This window comes from Callorhinchus milii, unplaced genomic scaffold (genome assembly GCF_018977255.1).
Source record: "Callorhinchus milii isolate IMCB2004 unplaced genomic scaffold, IMCB_Cmil_1.0 Scaffold19, whole genome shotgun sequence".
NCBI classification, from domain to species: Eukaryota; Metazoa; Chordata; class Chondrichthyes; order Chimaeriformes; family Callorhinchidae; genus Callorhinchus; species Callorhinchus milii.
Window position 1 is genome coordinate 8666171 of NW_024704760.1, and position 17104 is coordinate 8683274.

A 17104-nucleotide genomic window follows, 5' to 3' on the forward strand; every position below is an offset into this window, starting at 1 on the left:
TGACTCTGGTAAAGAGAAATGTTTTGGCGTTATAGACACCGTGTCAAATGCATTATTTTTATTATATGAAACCCCAGGGGTGGGGGTTTGCGGGGGTGGGAGGGGGTGGTAAGGACTTGCGCGTGTGTGTGTGTATGTATGTGTCTGTGAGTGAATGAGTGTGTCTGGGTGTGTGTGTCTGTAGGTGTGTGTATATCTGTCTGTGTGTGTGTGTGTGTGAGTGGCAGAGTGTGTGTTTAGGGGCAATGTTACAACAACAACAATTTGCATTTATACAGCATCCTTCACATAGGGTAGCATCTCGGAGTGTTTAACAGTGACACTGAGCTGGGGAGGGAGGAGGTGACAGTAAGCATGGTTGAAGCGGAAGGTCTTCGGGTGTGATCTAAAAGTGGGGAAAGAGGGTGCAAGGCAGAGGGATTGAGGGAGAGAGTTCCAAAGTTTTGTGGCGTAGTGGCTGAATTCACGGCCACCGATGGTGGAACGAAGGGGATGAGGGACAAGCAGGAGGCCGAAGCTAGCCAAACGGACACTGTAGATGACGGAATGAGGAGTAAGTAGGTTGGAGGGTAGGGAGCTGCCACGGCGTGAAAGGAATTGTAGATGAGTGTGAGGATCTTGAAATCGATCCATTCTGTAATGGGGAAACAGTGGATTACAGTGACGGCATCCTTCAACTTGATAAGGCGCTGTACCAAACTCAAGGATGATGACTATTATTATGATGATCTTAAGGCTAAGACTGGAAACAAAGATCTCATTATGTCTGGACAATTTTAATGTTATAATATATAATAATAATAATCCTTGCATTTGATATCGCACCTTATCAAGTCTTCGAGACGTCTCAAAGCGCTTCACAGGATACACTGTAAAGTGAATCGACTGTGTTTTTGTGTTAGTGCGTGTAAGACGGGAAAATACAACATGGGGAAGAATATTGTATTTCCAGCTCATGTGGCTGCGTTCTGTAAGAAAGGCTCCTGCAGGGTGCTCTCCCCACTTCGTTTAATTGAAATTTAATAATAAATAAGCGAAATTCTGTATGTTCTCATTAATACTGACGGGTACCAAAACCAGGCTGTAGTGAAGGCTTGAACTGAATGCAGCTTTCATTTACTCCGATTTAATTCAACATAATTTTAAAGGCAGCATTTCTTGCATTTTTTTATATTGAGACCACGTGGAGTCCTGTAGCACTCACCTCACAAACGAGAGACCTGGATTCAATTCCCGGGCAGGGCGAATCATTGGGCACGTTTCCTTACTCCACACGCCTCTGCTTACCTAGCAGGATCGTTTTTCCAAGTGTAATAATTCCTTCATAACAAATAATAATGATAAATTTGGTCACTTCAATCCACGACTGTTTGTGGGACGCTGTTGTGTGCAATTGGCCGCCGCGTTTTGCCCGCAAAATACACAGTCAATTCACTTTACCGTATATTCTTTGAAGCATTTTGAGACGTCTAGAAGACGTGATAAGTCAAATGCAAGGAATATTTTTATTATATTATTATATAAAGGTAACGTTTTTAGATAAAAGCAGGGGCTGTGGTGATTCCGCTGCCTGGTGTGTCAGTGTGAGCTCCAGGCTGATGGATAGCAGTCACTGTGTGAGACACTCCATGCTGTGTGTTTCTGTGTTGATCACAGTCACAAGCCTGTTACCTGAGCCTCAACACTCTGAATGACACAGAATAACATAAATGTCACAGGATGGAAATAGGCCATTCAGTCCAACTAGTTCAAGACAGTGTTTAGACTCCATTTCGACCCTCCACCCTCCTAAATGCCCTCTCCCCTAACCCTCTGCTCCATTCTCCCCCGTATTTACATAGTATTTACATATTTAAGAGGAAACAGTTTATTTGTGATTTCCTCTTAAATATGTTGAAGAATCTTGCAAATAAGGTGACGGATTGGGAACTGAGGAATTCACTTATGGAGCCCTCAGTGGGACAAAAAACAGTGGTGAGACTCCAGGTCTGAGGTGGAGTGGAAAAAACAGATTACATGTCACTCTCGATCTCATCGTCATGTACGGAGAGAGAGAGAAAGCGAGAGGGAGAGAGGAGGTAAATTGGCTCCACAGATTCTTAACAGAAAAACAGTCAGCTGGCAATATCAACAACAATAACTAGCATTTATTTGGCACCCTTCAATTAGGATAGCCTCCCTCCTTACAACCTCTCTGCCAGACCTGTTACTGGGTCCCCTTCAAAGCCCTCCATGGCCTCGCTGCCCCCTACCTCTGCAACCTCCTAACCTCCTAACCCCTTACCATCCTGCCCGCTCCCTCTGCTCAGTGGGCTCCGGCCTGCTTCACGTCCCCCGCCAACATTGGCGGGCGAGCCTTCTGCCACTCTGCCCCCGCCCTCTGGAACTCTAACCCGCAGTCCCTCTGCCTCGCCCCCTCCTTGCCTCCTTCAAGACCCATCTCAACACCCTCCTCTTCGACCGTGCTTTCGATCACCCTCCTTCCCCCCCCCCCCGCCCTTCACCCTCCCCAATCCTGACCCCCAGCTCGAGTCCGAAACACTGATTGTCCAATGCCTTGGGACGTCCTCCCGATGGGAAAGGCGCTATACAGATGTCATTTTGTTGCTGTTGTTAATACTCTCCATAATTAGGTAAACAGGATGAGTCCCTCCAGGGAGAGAGAGCGCATCTATTCCAACAATCTTTCTCTGGGATTTCCAGGTGTATGTGGGATGCCTGGGAATCGCAGCTTGGTTTGGAGACTCTTCAGTATGTTGATGGGTTTTCGCATTTGTCAGACACCCGACTGACTAAAAAAAAAAGTTATGTATGTGTGCGTAGTTGTGTGTGTATGTAAACGTGTGTATGGTGCTGTGTGCGTGTGTAGCTGTGTGCGTGTATGTGTAGCAGTGTGTGTGTGTGTAGTATGTGAGTGAGTGTGAGTTGCTGTGTGTGAGTGCGTATGTATGTCTATATGTAGTGAGAGTGTGTGTGTAGCTGCGCTGTGTGCATGTAGAGTGTGAGTGTCTGTATGGTGTGTGTAGTGTGTGTTGTCTGTAGCTGTGTGCATATGTGGTATATATGCGTGTAACTGTGTGGTGTATATGTAGTGAGAGTGTATGCAGTGTATGTGTAGGGTGTGTATAGTGAGAGTGTATGTACTGTGTGTGTGTGTGTGTAGTGAGGGTGTGTGTATGTACTGTGTGTGTGTGTAGTGATAGTGTGTGTATGGTGCGTGGAGTGAGGGTGTATGTACTGTGTGTGTGTGTGTGTAGTGAAGGTGTGTGTATGGTGTGCAGTGAGGGTGTGTGTGTGGTGTGTGTAGTGATGTGTGTAGTGAGGGTGTGCGTATGGTGTGTGTAGTGAGGGTGTGTATATGGTGTGTGTAGTGAGGGGGTGTGTGTATGGTGTGTGTAGTGACGGGGTGTGTGTATGGTGTGCGTAGTGAGGGTGTATGTATGGAGGTGTGTAGTGAGGGTGTGTGTAGTGAGGGTGTGTGTATGGTCTGTGTAGTGAGGGTGTGTGTAGTGAGGGTATATGTACTGTGTGTGTGTAGTGAGGATGTGTGTATGGTGTGTGGAGGGAGGGTGTATGTACTGTGTGTGTGTAGTGAGGGTGTGTGTACTGTGTGTGTGTGCAGTGAGGGTGTGTGTATGGTGTGTGTAGTGAGGGTGTATGTACTGTGTGTGTAGTGAGGGTGTATAGTGAGGGTATATGTACTGTGTGGGTGTAGTGAGGGTGTGTGTACTGTGTGTGTGTGTGGTGAGGGTGTGTGTGTGTGTGCTGGGCTGTGTATGTCTGTGTGTGCTGGGCTGTGTGTGTGCATGGGTGCTGGCCTGTGTGTGTGCATGTGTGCTGGGCTGTGTATGTGTGTGTGTATGTAGGTGTGTGCTGGGCTGTGTGTATGTTGTCTTGTGTGTGTGCGCTGGGCTGTGTGTGTGTCCGTGCTGGGCTGTGTATGTGTGTGTGCACTGGGCTGGGCTTGTGTGTGTGCTGGGCTGTGTATGTGTGTGTGCGCTGGGCTGGGCTTGTGTGTGTGCTGAGCTTGTGTGTGTGCTGGGCTTGTGTGTGTGCTGGGCTGTGTGTGCGTGTGTGTGCCTGGCTGTATGTTTGTGTGTGTGTGTGCCTGGGCTGTGTGTGTGTGTGCTGAACTGTATGTGTGTGTGTGCTGAACTGTATGTGTGTATGTATGTGTGTGTGTGTTTGTGTGCTGGGCGGTGTATGTGTGTTGTAAGATGTCTGTTTTAACCCTGCAGTGAAGTAAAGACTCACAAATTTTATATAAAAATATAGATGTTTATTAATTCAGATCAATAACAACAACAATATTACATCTGTATAGCGTCTTTCACATCGGGAGGATGTCCCAAGGTGCTGGACAGTCAGTGTTTCGGATCTGAACTGGGAGTTTAGATTGGGGAGGTTGGAGAGCAGAAGGAGAACAGGGTGAACGAAAGCACGGTCGAAGAGGAGGGTCTTGAGATGGGTCTTGTAGGTGACAAGGGAGGGGGCGAGGTGGAGGGACTGCGGGATGGAGTTCCAAAGGGTGGCTACAGAGTGGCAGAAGGCCCGCCCGCCAATGATGGGGCAGGCAAAGCGGGGGACATGAAGCAGACCGGAGCCCGCAGAGCGGTGGGAGTGGGCAGGTTTGTAAGGGGCTGAGGAGGTCGGAGATGTTGGGGGGAGTGAAGCCATGGGGGGCTTTGAAGGTGAGGACCAGGATCTTGAACTGTATCCTCTATGTGATGGGAAGCCAGTAGAGTCGGGCGAGGATGGAGGTGATAGGGTCATGGAATCTGGTGCGGGAGAGGATATGGGCTGCAGAGTTCTGGATGATCTGCAGCCTGTGGAGGGAGGAGATGGGGAGGCCGACAAGCAGGGAGTTTGCTAAGTCAAGCCTCTATGTAATGAAGGCGTGTATGAGGGTCTCGGCGGCCTGTGGTGTGAGACAGTGGCGGAGCTGAGCGATGTTGCAGAGGTGAGGGAAGGCAGAGCAGGTCATGGCGCAGATGTGGGGTAGAAAAGATAGTTGAGGGTCCAAGGTTCCGGACTGGCTCAGTGAGGTGGAGTGTGCAACCATGGATGGTGATGCTGTCAGCGCCTGAGGTGAGGAGGCGCTGACGGGAGTCAATCAGGAGAACCTCGGTCTTGTTGACGTTTAACTGAAGAAAGTTAGCTCTCATCCAGGACTTGATGTCTGACAGACGTTCTGTCAGGACAGCAGTGGTCCTGGAGTCAAGGGTGGAGACAGAGAGATAGAGTTTGGTCATCCGCATACATGTGGAAGTTGACCCCATGTCTGCAGATGATGTCACCAAGGGGGAGCATATAGATATTGAAGAGAAGGGGACCAAGGACAGAGCCCTGAGGAACGCTGCACGAGATGGTGCAGGGGCTAGAGGAGAAACTGTTTGTGGCGATGAAGTGGAGGCGGTGTGAGAGGTATGATCTGAGCCAGTCAAGGACAGAGCCATAAAGATTGAGGTGAGAGGAGAGGCGGTGGATGAGGATCAATGCTGTCAAAGGCAGCAGAGAGGCCAAGGAGGACGAGGAGGCAGAGGGAGCCCTGGTCGCAGATGGACAGAATGTCATTTGTCACTTTGACAAATAATGGTTATAAGTAGTTAAAAGAATACAACAGAAAAATGCTCACGTATCCATGTACGATTAAGATTGGCCAAACCAAATGTGGTTGATGGAGGAGTAATGTTTTACTGTCCAATTTAATGTCCCAATTTAATCCACCAAAAGGTATCCAGGTTGTCTGTTCGATCACCCCAAAGGTATCCAGGTACTGCTGTACTGTTGCCTATTTGAGAGCGTCGATAAAGTTGTTGACAGTTGTCTCAGTCTTACTCTTGATCCTTCTTTAGAAGCTGGAATATGGTTGGCGACTTCAAGTTGCAACTCCCTGTCTCTTCTGATTCTCTTCCTGAATCGATCTCTCTTTGTCCAGTTGGTAGATGACCTTTCACCTACGTCCTCTTTTACAAGATGTTTCATTTGTCTCTAGTTTGTCCTCTGAAAGAAAATGAAGTAAGCCTCCCCATCTCCTCAATCTGCTAATCCGCTTGAGCAAGGCTCTTTTCGAATGGGAAGATTACTGGTGAGGAGAAAGAAAAATGGGCAGCTTTTTGGGAGGATTCCTTTCCTGTTTCTTAGTCTTGAGATAATCAGATGTCCAGGAGTGCTCTTCTCTCTCTCTCTCTGAGTCTCCTTGTTTTCACATCTGTGCTCAAGGATATGATTACTCAATTCTTAGAAGGGAGGATGACATCTCCCAGGACACCGAGACGAGGGAAAGTTATCAGAACCCAACCTCAGTCGGGGTCGAACTAATATATCTCTACCGGCTTCTGCTGAGCTAATTGGCACATGTACCCTCTCAGGGGCCCTACGTTAGTCGTTTGAAACAAACAACCCCCATGAGGCAGGTTACATTCTAAAAGTGTATACAGATTAATTAAAAACCTTAAAAAAAATCAAGCATTACAATTATACTTTCAGATAATATCTAATACATTAATTACAGAATTGTTACAGTCCTGACAGAAATGGGTCAAGGCTACAAACGTAGGCCCACTATCATTTCTGTAATTAATTCAAATCAGTACAATTCTCCTCATTGCCACCACGGCATTTGATCTCCAACTTACTTTAACATTTTTAATCATTCTTAATAGTTCATAAAGGCGTTCATGTTTTCATCAGCTTTCTTAAATCTCCTTTTTGTCCAACGCATAATCCAACATCTGCAACAAATCATCAGGATCCGACATTCACAACAAATCATCACAAACAAAATCATAACTAGCATAAATTCTACCACTATAAAGATTAATTCCTCAAATGACCCCGCTATCAACAGCTGATAGTCACCAACAGAGAGCAATTCCTTCATTCAGCTTTGAACCTTATCCATAATATTGAAAATTTCCATCAAATGCGTATCTTTGCCTTTCATTAAGTTAATCAAATTCAAAGTCAGTCGACTGATTAGAATTCTAGGATTTGGTAAATATTTATCAATTTCGATATCTGGCTTTTCTGCGTGCAAAGTTAGTATTTCCGTAAACAGTGCTACAGGTGCCATTTGATACCTGCCCCACCTGTATCGTATATTTTGGGGTTATAGAAAAGTTTGGATCACTGATGGGCCATGTCAACTCTTGATGGATAAAATGTTTTTCTGTGCTAATGACACACTATTGTCCATTTATTTTGTACACAATTCTAGTACGATTCCCGTTCAATGTTGTTAACTCAACTGGACATTTAATATTTTCCTGATTAGTACCTTCTTCAGCTAAACCTCAGATTTCTTGTTCTACTTCAAATGCATCTCACCTGCGGATTTGTCTGTGTCCTGTCTGTACACAACACTCTTAAGTTTGGAACTATCCATTTGTCTTTTCTTTGTATCATTATCTTTGGTACATCCTTCCTTTCTTTGAAAATGACCTTCTCAGTCACACCGAGCGAGTGTATTCTTATTTGATTTGTGTATACTTCATCTGGTTTAAACATAGGAACAGATAATGTAAAAGATACATAAAATAAATCAGAATATTTACTAGTAACATTAGGATTGTCATGATTATAGCATTTGTGTTCACCGGGATGCAATGTAACATAGCCAAGATTACATAACACTGAGGGTCTTGGAATGTTTAGTTTACGCTCTACAGATTCCTTGCCCTTCAAATCTTTGCAATACCACCCTTGTAAGTCCTTATCTCTAACTGATTATCCTCAACACTTGGCCCATCTTAATATCACACAACATATTTTCAAGCATTTGCATAACATGATCCATAAACATTACATTTTATGGATAAAGCAATTTTATTATTTTCTTTAGCATTGTTTCCAATCATTTCATTAATCTTGTTCTGAGTTTGTTTCAACAAGTCCTCAATATCATCCATGTTATATATGATAAATCTTTCTTCGTTTGCCATTTCTTTTATTCCTTGATCTACATAATTTTCTTCTTTTCTTTGCATACTTTTCCAGATTTTTATTGCGATTAGCTTACGCTAAATCCTCTACTAACTTATTTACATAATTTTCAAGGCTAAGAGCTTGCAGTTCTGGTTTGGATATGCCATCCAACCAATACGTGTTCAGGCATTCTCATGGACAGTTCAGTCAAAATTTCCTGTAGGGAAAACCTTTAGCTTTAAAATCATGTAGGAATATTACGCCTGTACAGGTTACTCTTCTCAGAGAACAGTTAGGGAAGCATCTTAGTCGACCAGTAATATGCAGCGTGGTCTCAAACTCATGCTGTGACTGTTGGCTTTCCCCAAATATCCATCCAAAGGACTGCAATGTACCCCACAGAGACCTAGGAACCATATTGTGGCCAGAAAGGCCTTGGTGGCTTAGTTCCCTGTTGTATTTTGGAGCCTGTATTTCTTTTAACAGTTTTCCATATGTGAATCCATCGCGGCACCCTTACCATTTACTGTGATCACCTCTGTACTGTCTCTGAGATGCATCTTGATTCAACTTCCAGGGATTTTTAGCAAAATAGCCCATTTTGATCATTCTGATAGCCTCGGCCTTTCCCCCTTGTTGCCAGATCAAATGCAGGAAGTCTACAGCATGTAATGTAAATGTAATGTAAATGTAACATGGTTTAGTCATCATACGTGTAATGTAAATTTGGGAGAATCACATTTTGGGGGATTAATTTGACTTTCAAATTTGTCCTTATCCTTTGGCTGGCTGATTACTACCACCTTTTCTCTGTTTTTCTTTAGCGTGGAATGTTTGCAGAAATATGTTGTGTGTGACATGTGCAGGGGCTGTCCTTGGATCATACCATAAATTCCCGATTTTACACATCCATGGGAGCAATTTCCAATTATTTTTTTGGTCACTGAGTTTGTTAAAAACGAACCCACAGCCAGGCGCTCTATAAATTCGGATGCTCCCCGACTGCTGTCTGTATTCTTGTATTTGTTTTTAAAAAAAGTCTCCGGTTTTACTTTTAATCTTGTTGCCATTTCTTTTAATTCTTTTATCAATGTACGTTTGGTTTTCGATCGTCTGTTCTTCTTGGACTTTCCATCATCTGTTGTAGCATAACATGGTTAAACATATCATAAACACCTGTATTAAAATTCCCCAAATGTACAAAAGAGCCTTAAAATCAAGTTTGTCCAGCAGCTCAGGTTCATAACCTGCCAAAAAAAAATCAAGTACTGCTGCAACCACACCTGTGCTCATCCCAAGCAGCCGGTGACCCTGAGCACTTTTTTTTTAAAAGGGGAGAAGAGAGAAACAGGAGTCCTCACAAACACCCGTGTCTCTGCCCCACTTCGATCGCCTGGTTTCGCAAAGGCGTCGGCTTCACAATTTATGGAGTGGAAGGAGCAAATGTAAATCAACAGATGAGCTGATGCAAACGAAACCCTTAGGAATTTTTGTGACTTGTCGTTAGTGTAAATGCTGGAGCCGTTGATGAATTGTGGAATTATCAGTACAGATAGGAACTGGTTCTACTTCATGTCGAGAGCAGAGTCAGACTTAACACATTCCTGTACTTCAAACTGATCAGAAACATGGGTAGAATCCAGCTTATACTCTGCGTCCAGAATAAAGTTAGATCTACCAAGGTCCTTCTTTTATAATTTAACACATATTCTATACAACAACATCCCTATAGTGATAAGCTTCATCATTCATGAGTCCTGTAACTCAGTGGTTAGAGCACTCGCTTTGCAAGTGAGAGACTTGGGTTCAGTTCCAGGCAGAGGGCGAAACCTTGGGCAAGTTTCCTTATTCCACACAGAGCCTAATAATAATCCCTCCAAAAAACAGAACAATAATAAATTGGTCATTTTCAATCCACGACTGTTTGTGGGACATTGCTGTGCGCAATTGGCTGCCGCGTTCGCCCACAAATATACAGTCAATTCACTTTACAGTATATTCTGTGAAGCGCTTTGGGACGTCGAGAAGACGTGAAAAGCACTATATTAAATGCAAGGATTATTATTATTATTATTCATTTCTTTCCAATCTAACGGATCATCCTCACTCTGTTTGTCTATCATAGAACAAATAATGCCTCGCTGTGCTGATAATTGTGTTTTAAACTTTTCTATTTCTTCTTGGCATGAAACACGTGACACAGGATCCCCTTAACATTTCTCACACAATCATTTTTCTTGTCACCCCATACCTGTTCTTGACTCATGATATCAGTTGCCTGGACCTGATAATATTCGGTGTGAATTTCTAAACGGTGTACTCTCTGCATGTATGATTCCATTTCTTCCCTTCTATTTGACTGTTCTCTTTACAGATCTTCCATAAGGTCACTTACTTTTCTCTTTGACCGAGCCTTCAGCTCCCCTCTCGACTCTCTTCCCCCTCCTCGCTCCCTCCCTTCCCTCCCCTTACCATTTCCCCCCTCCTCGCTCCCTCCCTTCCCTCCCCTCACCCTGACCATTTCCCCCCTGCTCGGGTCATGACCCAACTGTGCAGCGCCTTGGGACGTCCTCCTGACGTGAAAGGCGCTTTATAAATGGAATCTTGTTGTTGTTGTTGTTGTACTTGATCCTCAGCCTCTTGGGCCCTTTTTACCTGTTTATCCAGAGTTTCTTTGAGCCCCACCTGAGCTTCTTTCAACTCCATTTGAGCTTCTTTCAGCCCGATTTGAGTTTCTTTCAACTCCATTATTTGAGTTTTTCTCAGCTGGTTCATTTCTTTTATGTGAATTTCTTTCAACTCTCTTATTTCTTTTTCCAGGGCTTCTTTGAACCTTTTTACCATTTGAGCTTCCTTGAGCTCCATTGTTTATTTTTCCTGAGTCTCTTACAACTCTTTTATATGAGTTTCGACTCTCTTACATCTCTGATTTCAGAGTTCTGTACTTCGACAAAAACCTGCAAGGTTTTAATCCATGCAGTTTTAGTTTGGTTAGTTTGCACTACCTTTTTATCTCTTAATTCTGCTAAAAGACCATCCACAAGTCTCAATCGGAGTGTCACTCGTTACTTCTCCTTAAAATTCTCCTCATGTTTGGGTAATCTTTTCTCCACATTCTTTCATTGAAACTTCCATGGTTATCGATCATTTTTCTAATCCCCCAACTGCACTGGTTATTTAGTTCAATTGACTACTTTTTTAATATAATTTGTATTAGTCAAAGTTCAACACAACAGGGTCCCTGTTCGGGCGTCAATTTGTTAGAGGTCCATTTTAACTCTGCAGTGAAGTAAAGACTGGCACAAATCTTATATAAAAAATCAAGATGCTTATTAATTCAGATTAATAATGGTTAGAAGTAGTTAAAACAATACAGCAGAATAATGCTCATGTATCCACGTACAGTTCACAACGATTAAGGTTGGCCAAACCAAATGTTGCTGAAGAGATGGAGGAGTAATGTCCGACTTAATGTCCAATTTAATCCAGCCAAAGGTATCCAGTTTGTCTGTTCGATCACCCAAAAGGTATCCAGGAACTGCTGTACTGTTGCCTTTTTGAGAGCGTCAATAAAGTTGTTGACAGTCGTATAAGTCTTAGTTCCTTCTTTAGAAACTGGACTATGGTTCACGACTCCAAGTTCCAATTCCCTGTCTCTTCTGATTCTCTTCCCGAATTGATCTCTCTTTATCCAGTTGATAGATGAGCTTTCACCTACTTCATCTTTTGCAAGATGTGGAGTCCTGTAGCTCAGTGGTTAGAGCACACGCTTTGCGAGTAAAATACCTGGGTTCAATTCTAGGCAGAGGGCGAAACCTTGGGCAAGTTTCCTTACTCCACACACAGCCTAATAATAATCCCTCCAAAAAACAAAGCAATAATAAATTGGTCATTTTCAATCCACGACTGTTTGTTGGGACACTGCCGTGCGCAATTGGCTGCCGTGCAGTCGTGGATTGAAGTGACCAATTTATTATTTTTTTGATGACCCCCGGAAAAATGATCTGCCAACCGACTAACAACCAGGTTCCAGTTTACTGCTCGGTGAACAGGGGCGTGTGGAGTAAGGAAACTTGCCCAAATGCCAGTTACATCCTGGGTCAATGTACACCAATAATCCTGTCAACTTCACGTAAAGCTAATGACTGGGTATTTTGTAGCCAAATACAGCAGCCAATTTACACGCAGAAATGTCCCACAAACAGACATGGAGTGAGTGACCAGGTTTATTTGGGGCATTGTCGGCCAGGACACCTTTAACAATTATAATAATTTTTGCATTTACTATGGAAACCTTTCGCATCAGGAGGAGTCTCAAAGTGGATCACTGTATTTACTGTATTTTTAATAATAGTATCATGTCATTGAGACATATCAAAGCGCTGTACAGAATAGATTGTAACATGGATAAACACAATGTCGTTCCTGTGAAATATATGGATTAATAGGACTGCAGTTAAACTGTGTTGATGAGCAGCCGTTTCACTGTGAGATGGTAGTTTTTCAGCTCGGCAGCGTGTGGACTGATGGTGAACTGAGCTCGGTAGGTTACTGGTGGTGTAGGGGTTACGTTTCAGCAATTCTTCTCTACCCGCGCCCCCTCCCTCCCCCCGGAAAATGAGCTGACATAATTTGTGGACAAATCTCATCTCAGCAGTTGTTTCAGTGCCTTGCCTTTTTGTTCTGGTTATCAGCTCATGTAACCAAACAGATCTGTGGCTATGGCAGCCCTCATTCCACAATATAATTGGCTCCGCAGTCAAGCTCCAGCAATAATAACTACAGCACCTTCACATGGGGCAGCGTCTTGTAGCACTTAACAGAGCGGAGCCTGAGGCCGAACCAGGGGGAAGGGAGGAGGCGACCATAAGCAAGGTCGAAGAACAAGGTCATCTGGCGCGATCTAAACCGGGGAAGGAAGGGGCAAGGCGGAGGGATTGAGGGAGAGAGTTCAAAAGTTTTAGGGCGTGTGGCTGAAAGCACAGCCACTGATGATGGAGCAGAGAGGATGAGGGGCAAGCAAGAGGCGGGAGCCAGTTGAACGGAGGCAGTGGAGTGGGGAGTGAGCAGCCTCCCTGCTCAGAGCTGCCTGTCCTGACTCCCTTTTGGCTGCTGTATTCTCTTTAGTTAAATGCTTTAGGTAAACGTCAAGACCTTTAGCTCACTGTGTAGGCTGAGCTTCCAATTCATTGCTGGTGGGAGCCCTGCATCATTGGAGCTGCCATCCTTTGGATAAGATGTTAAACCGAGTCCCCTCTGTGCCTGTCCAAGGGGATGTTCTAGATCTCGAAATGCTATTCAAAAAGAAAACAAAGTTCATCTCTCCCAACCTCCTGGCCGGCAATCCCCCAGATCACAGCTGTTTGTGGGACTTGCTGAGTGCAAGTTGGTTGGTGTTTCACCTACAAATTAGTCATTAAGCTCTACAGTATATCCTGTAGTTCGCTTTGAGATGCCCTCGCACCCTGAGATGTGCTGGATCAGTTGCGTCTCCTGATTCCTGCTTTCTAAAAACTTAGCTTCAGGTGGACATTATAGGAAAAAAGAAGGGAGTTCCTCCCGGTGTCCTGGCCAACAATCCCCCAAATAAAATTGGTCGCTCGCTCCATGGCTGTGCGTGAGACACTGCTGTATGCAACTTGGCTGCAGGGTTGACTTGGCCCAGATAGAGTGAAATGAACCGGAAAACCAGAAATGGTTTCAGAAAAGAGAAACCTGTTGCACATCATTTGACAAGAATGAGTTTAACTGTGTCTGAGGGAGAGCTGAGCACGGCTTGCAGCCTGTCCAGTCCAACCGCACCCGGGACACAATGTCATGTATTCACATTACAAATTGGCGAAATTGTTAAAAGCAGCTGTTATTGTGAAACTGTTTGCCTGTCAGTTTCTTTTAACCACAGAAAATTGGCTTCGGAGTTATTAAAAATTCAGCAGTTTGTCAAATCGTTCACTCAACAACAAGAAGTTGTTTTATATATACACACAGGATAGCGTCTAGCTAGAACTCTGCAAAATGCCGTGTTAATAGTCAGGCAGAACCCGTGCTCTGAGGAGTCGTGGCCGGGGCAGAGCCCAGCTCCTTTATTGGTATAAAATCAAACACACTGAACTTTCTCTGGATTCGCTTTGAGGACAATTCACTTTTGTTCTGTGTGATTAAAGTCAGAGGAGAGCCATTGCCAACCTGCCATCGATTAGCTTATTAGCAATCGATCGCATGGTGCGCCAAACTTTTAACAAGTTCAGTTTCCAGGAAGTTCCTTTTTTATATAATTGCAGTAATTATTTTCTCAAGTGGCCTGTTCCATGTGAAATCCAGCCATTTCTGGGCAAATCTGTGAATAAATGACATTTCTTGAAATGAAACCTATTGATTTGTATCTCTTAAATGTTTACCTGCAGCTCTTGGAGTTCGCTCCTCTAATTGTCTTTTATTCAGCAGAATAAAAGCTGAGGATTGTGCGAGCTCTCAGGTAGGTCAGGCACACAGCAGCTGTAGGGAAATGGATCCGGGCTGAGAGAGAAGTTAAGTTTCTGGAAAGCAAATTTGGAAGAAACTTTGAGAATGTTTTTGGAGTTGGGGTACAGATCAATCATGATCTAATAAAATGATGGAACAAGCTCGAGGGGCTGAATGGCCTCCTCCTGTTCTTATGTATTACTCAGCAGTCAATTTGCACACAGCAATGATCCACAAACAGCCAATTTTATCTGGGAGATTATTGGCCAGGACGCCATGGAAAACTCTCTTCTCTTTCCAAATAGTGCCATAGAATAACGTTCTAATCACTTAACGTTCTAGTGAACAGTCCGTCCTCGCTTTAATGTCTCATCTGAAGGGCGGTGCCTCCGACAATACGGTGCTCCACCACCACTGCACTGGAGAGTCAGCCTTGACCGTGAGCTCAAAGTCCCGATGTGGGGCTTGAAACCACAACCCTCTGGCTCAAAGGCGTGAGTCCTACCGCTGCGCCAGGTTGAATCGTGTGTGTAAGAGCCCTGTCCAAGTGCAATCGGACACACAGTAGTCAGAGAGGAGGCTGTAACCTAAATTCTCTGTCAGATGCAGAAAGTTGTAGGGTTCCCTGGGTGGGCACCAGCTTGTCGAGCTTGTAAATGATATTCTGATTTATTAATGTCAGAATGCGGTTACCTGAAGCTGATTCCACGCTGATTGGATCAGTTTTACATATTGGTTGCTAATCCTGATCTCCAATGAATCATTCGCACACCAGCTGCTCACTGGATTCCTCACTAATGTTTACTGAAGGATGAACCTGGTATAAATGTTGCCTCTGGGTTAGACGTCACCTTCCACTCAGGCTTTCAAACAGGTGCAAATACAAATGGACTCGCATTGCAGTCAACATCCTGGCTATAAATCAACTTTGTAATTCAGGGTGAAACGTTGGGGAAGTTTTGCTTCCTCCACACACCTTCTGTGTATCAAGCAGTGAGTAGCAACCCGGTTGTTAATCCATTGCAGAGGTGTAAACCCTAAAAAATTAAAAGTAATAATAATTTGGTCACTCAATCCACGACTGTTTGTGGGACGCTGCAGTGCGCAATTGGCTGCCGTGTTTCGCCCACAAAATATACAGTCAATTACGGTATATTCCGTGAAGCGCTTTGAGACGTCTCGAAGATGTGATAAGCCGCTGTATCAAAGGCAAGGATTATTACTATTATTATCAACACCATGTGACCCACTTGGGCGAGAGGAACCGGGAGCTAGGAATGTTTGACCGGGGGTGACTGTCTGAGCCCAGGTCACCACAGCCCAGTGAGATCTTGGCCGCTGCTCTGTGGCTCAGCTCCTCTCACCACGACCAGGTCAGGTCTCAGGTCACTTTACTTGTCAGCCTGGCTCAGTCAGTAGCACTGTCGCCTCCGAGTTAGAAGTTTGTAGGTTCCAGCCCCACTTGGGTCTTTGAGCTTGCAGTCTCGGCTGACTCCACTCCAGTGCAATGCTGGGGGTGAGCTACATGAGAAGGGAGTCTCTCACTAGGAGCCGATTGTACTTTTTAAATGTTTGAAAAGCATCAAAACAGCTTCACTTTCCCCAAAGGCAAAGTGACTGCACTTTACACTCTGTCTTGGGAAGCACTCAGAAACACCCTGATGTGAAAGGCTTATTGTTGTTATTATTATTTTCTCTATATTTATATGGTGAGACATTTGACAAGTGAATTGATAACTTGAATCCTATGGGAGGAGGGGAACCAGCCCCCAAGATGTTCACTCGTTTATTAAACAGTGACGGAGTTTGTAATGCCCCTGTTCTCCCCCTTTTCACCATTCCCATCACGCAATAAGTCTAAGTGTTTATCCATTTAGCTTTCAAGCATCTCAACGCTCGGCAGCTCATGCCCCCAAAGTAGTCACATTACACAATGTTCAGCCCCAGCAGCTGAGAAGGTTTTTTTTTAATCAAGGAAGATACTCTGGGCCCAATGGCTCAGAGTATAAATTGTGCCCTACACAGCAGCCATTGTGCTGAGTGAGTGGGTACATAGACTGTCCGGAGGGGGCGAAAAGAATGAGCTACAGGCGTTTGTCCAGTACGATCAGCAAAGGGGGGGCACCAGGTGTCTGTGTGGGGACTGGTGTGTGTGGGGACAGTTTTATTTATGGTCAGCGGGGTGTCTGACCCGGCTGACTGGTGGAAACCCATCAACATCCTTAAGAGTATCCAAACCAAGCTGGGAATTCCATGCATCCCACCTACACATGGAAATTCCATAACAATAATAATAATAACACTCCATCACCAACACCTGGGATATTAGTGCTGTCTCGGTGCTCACCACCTGACACCCAATCCCACTGCGTCTGACAGGCCTAAGTTAGTTATCAGACCAAAGGACTGAAATTCCACCTGATCTTAGCCTGTAAGTCCATTTATTTCACCAAATAGTGAAACAACTAATTTCAACTGTAATTTCTTTTTAAGAATTGTGAAAATCAAATGAGTGGCATTTCACATCTGTTGGAATATGATAACACATAGAAGGTTTTAAGGCAGGAATGCATGAAAATTATGATCATTAAAAGTTACTAATCTGGTTCCCAGGAGTCAAAATGGCAGGAACAACCATTTTGCACTCCAGCTAACAAGCTGTTTCGTTTCAAGAAGAAATGGTCAGTCAGCGGAACGTTGGAGTAGGAAAGCGGAT

At 44.4% G+C, this 17104-nt stretch overlaps 1 protein-coding gene across 2 annotated transcripts in view; it reads left to right on the forward strand.

Annotated features, from left to right (window-relative positions):
- The window catches only part of LOC103179072 (alpha-1,3-mannosyl-glycoprotein 4-beta-N-acetylglucosaminyltransferase C), a 40610-nt gene that overhangs the window by 12921 nt on the left and 10585 nt on the right, over nt 1–17104 (forward strand). The window lies entirely within an intron of this gene.